Source organism: Mytilus galloprovincialis, chromosome 11 (assembly GCF_965363235.1).
Source record: "Mytilus galloprovincialis chromosome 11, xbMytGall1.hap1.1, whole genome shotgun sequence".
Classification (NCBI taxonomy): domain Eukaryota; kingdom Metazoa; phylum Mollusca; class Bivalvia; order Mytilida; family Mytilidae; genus Mytilus; species Mytilus galloprovincialis.
Genome location: NC_134848.1, coordinates 35,170,871 through 35,174,533, shown reverse-complemented (window position 1 = coordinate 35,174,533; position 3,663 = coordinate 35,170,871). Strand labels below are relative to the sequence as shown.

The window sequence follows — 3,663 nt, the reverse complement described above, 5'->3', positions numbered from 1 at the left end:
TTCGCTATAATTATGAAATGTTCAGGCGACTGATTATTTGGACTAGGAGTAAATAAGTAATCTCACGGCACTATTTAAACTAGACCAGCCCATGATCAGGGATGACTTTAAACAATTGGGAGTTGGTAGGAAGGATTTTAAAAATTCATTTCTGCCAGGTTGAAACAAAAAGTAAACTTTGCACTGAGCTTCATGAAATAAATTTTCTGCAACAATGAATTATAAAAGAGAGGTATAATGCATTTAGAAAAATTCTGAACTAAATGCCATGTCAGAAAACGTATATGCTGAAGGTTGATAAGCAGCCAGAACCCAAGTAAGTTGATCAACAATGCACAATGAGTTAAAAAAAAAACTTTTTGGAGGACGATTTTAAATGTAATAAAAGCAGTTTTTTGGGGGCATAATTGTGCAAACAAATATTCTTTAGGCAAGCATTAATTAATTTCAAGAACAACCAACTTGTATGGAATAATTGGTGGTGTTTTAAATAAGCATTTTACATTGATAACATTTAAACAATCTTCAAAATAATGATGGGATGGACCAAACTGTGGGGGGGTTACTAACCATTCATTGCTCCAACTGGTGTATGCATGACAAAAGAAAAACCTGGTGATGGCCATTTTTAAGACTTTTTAGTTCATATTCTTCACAAAATGATAAAAAGACGTAGAATAATAGTCATTTTTATAATGATTTTATTCTAAAAATAAGACTCGACACCTCCTTGAAAATGGAATAACCCATATAGATTGAAAACATTTTATTTTTTTATAATGTGGTTACAAAAAGTTGTATTTTTAAATAATCCTGACACTCTTATTACAAAAAATATTAATTAGACTTTAAATTCAAAGCATCGTGTATGAGAGATCTTGTATTTTCGCGCTGTTGAAACTTTTCCCGCTACGTTCCATTTGTTTTCCCCGCACTTTATGGTACGGGAATTTTACGTAGTTTGTCCGTTTATCGATCCTGCTAAAGCTGGGTCATGTGAGCGTTTAACCTTGCACCATTTATGTCAATCTGAAACGAGAACGTACAGATGCATTAAATAATTTGAAAAGGGCAGGTGCAAGAGCTAAACCAAATTACTTGATTTAGGTATTGGCAGAAAGAAAATATTTTGAATTTTCAGAAAAGTGCTGTGCCTAGTGGTATACTGCTTCAGCTGGGGAATGGTTTCTAGCCGAAGTGCAAAAAAATGATAAATCCACAAAAATGTGGCACATTCCGTAAATTTATATGTACAAAGCCTAAATTTAAAAACTAGGCACAGCACTTTTTCAGTCCGGTATTTTATTCCAAAGACAAGACACCAAAGGTTTAGTCGATCCGAATTCATCTTTCACCTGCCCTTTTGGTTTTTCTGAAAAAATGCCCTACTTTCAGTTTTAAGTCACGTGACTTGAGAGTATTTATATTTTCTATAAATAAAAGTCTGGAATGTGTTCCAGAATATTTAATTTAACCATCGTACATGCTTTTATCAATCCTTTGGTTAAACAACTGGATATTTTTACAGTGGAGGCTAGAAGTATATTTTATGTGAAAAATAAGCAAAATTTCTGTAAACGCCCTTAATGTCCCTGCGCGCCCTATGTACACTAAATAGAAGCTTTAAGGTCTTTCTACATTTGAAAATGCCTGTACCAAGTCAGGAATATGACAGTTTTTGTCCATTCGTTTTTGATGCGTTTTGTTATTTGATTTTGCCATGTGATTATGGACTTTCCCAATTGATCTTCCTCTAAGTTCAGTATTTTTGTGATTTTACTTTTTTCTCCTACGTGAGGAAAGACCTTATTGTTTTTCTAATGGTTTTTTTTTTCTTCCAACATTTCTTTGACATACCCTCCCCCCGTTTCTATTGAAGTCATCAAGACCAAATATTGACCATCGATAGATCTCATTATGACGTATTACCAGATGAGGCTGTGTAGGAGTTCATCATCCCCTTTGAGAGTTATATCCCCTTGAAACATTTTTTTTATTTGCATTTTTCTTAAAAAGTATTAGAGCTAGAATAGAATTGAAAATGACAAAATGTACAGGAACAGATGGCAATGTTAATAAACATATAATTATCTATTTCTCTCCTTAAACCAAAGCTTCGTGTGATTAGTTGTAAAATAAATATTCATACATAAGCTACCTGGAATAGGTTTTAAATTTCATACCAGAAATCAAATATAGTTCTGCAACAACACTACAAAAAAAGGTTTTCAATTTCTACTGGTATAGTTTTTATACGGTGCTACATGTTTGGCATTTAAATGTATAAAGAGATATAGGAAGATGTGGTGTGAGTGCCAATGAGACAACTCTCCATGTTACTAAAAATACATTTAAAAAAAACCAATTATCGTCACATGTTCTTCTCGGCCAATCAAAACGACTTCCTGTCTAGACTGTTGCAGTAGTTGCAGACGATCATGGCGGAACAGATGGCTGAAGGTAGATTCGCGTCCCTGGGACAAGACGATAGGGATAATATAATGGAAAATATAGAAACAAAAAACACAAAAAGCCAGAACACCACATCAGTTAAACCATTCAGGGAATAGTTGACCGAGAAAAGTAAGCCGATAGAATTCGAACAGTACACTATAGAGCAACTGGACGATTCATTGGCATCGTTTTATTTGGAAATGAGAAGCAAAAAGGGTAAACATTATAAAAAGACAACTATGCAATCCTATAGACAAGGTATAAACAGACACATACAGAAATGTAGGGACATAGACATTTGCAATGAAGATATATTCAAAAAGTCCTGTAAATCCTTCAAGGGTATGACAAAGGAACTCAAACGCCTTGGGCTAGCTGCTATAGAACACCACCCTTCCATAGAAGAGAGTGATATTGAGAAGATGTATTCATATTTTTGTAAAAATCTGGAGGATGCACAGCTTTTGCAGTATAAGGTAATTTTTATACCACATACATGTAAAATTAATAAAATTGAGAATGGAAATGGGGAATGTGTCAAAGAGACAACAACCCGACCAAATAAAAAACAACAGCAGAAGGTCACCAACAGGTCTTCAATGTATGACAATTTTTTTTAATTCCATGCATAAAGCCTTATCAGTGTAAAAATAAACATATTGTGAATTTTAAAGGATGACTTCGCTACAAAGGAGGTTGTATACAAAAAAATCATACGAGGTGTTCCATGCGTATATATGGACCTATTCATGTACATGCTTAATATTGCGCATGCATATTAATATTATAGAAGAACATTTAAACAATCATCTATAACAATCTATAAAAAAGAACAGCACGTCATTGTGACAATACGTAAGATTCAGATTACCGAACGTCAAGAACTCTTTTGTACATGAAGGTACGTAAGTCGTGTGACGTCGGGGCAACTATTTGTTTACATTGACGACACTGGACTCTGATTTTAAGAATAAAAACGTCCCGGAAATCAAACAGTTCTTGAAAAACAGAGGTGTTAAAACAACGGGTTATAAAAAGAGTAAATTAGTTGAACTAGCTGAAGAAGCGGAATTACAAAAGATTCCCGCCTTTGAATCCGATAATTACATATTCGCAAATAAAATACGGCGAACTGTAGATGGTGTTGAGTTGCCGCATCCCAAGACTGTTATTGATTGGTCTGATGATTTAAATACAATTCCAATAATT

At 34.0% G+C, this 3,663-nt stretch overlaps 1 pseudogene; it reads left to right on the top strand.

Moving 5' to 3' along the window:
• The first annotated feature begins 2,438 nt into the window (after positions 1 to 2,438).
• On the top strand, positions 2,439 to 3,363 carry LOC143050740 (uncharacterized; annotated as a pseudogene).
• The last annotated feature ends 300 nt before the right edge of the window (positions 3,364 to 3,663 follow it).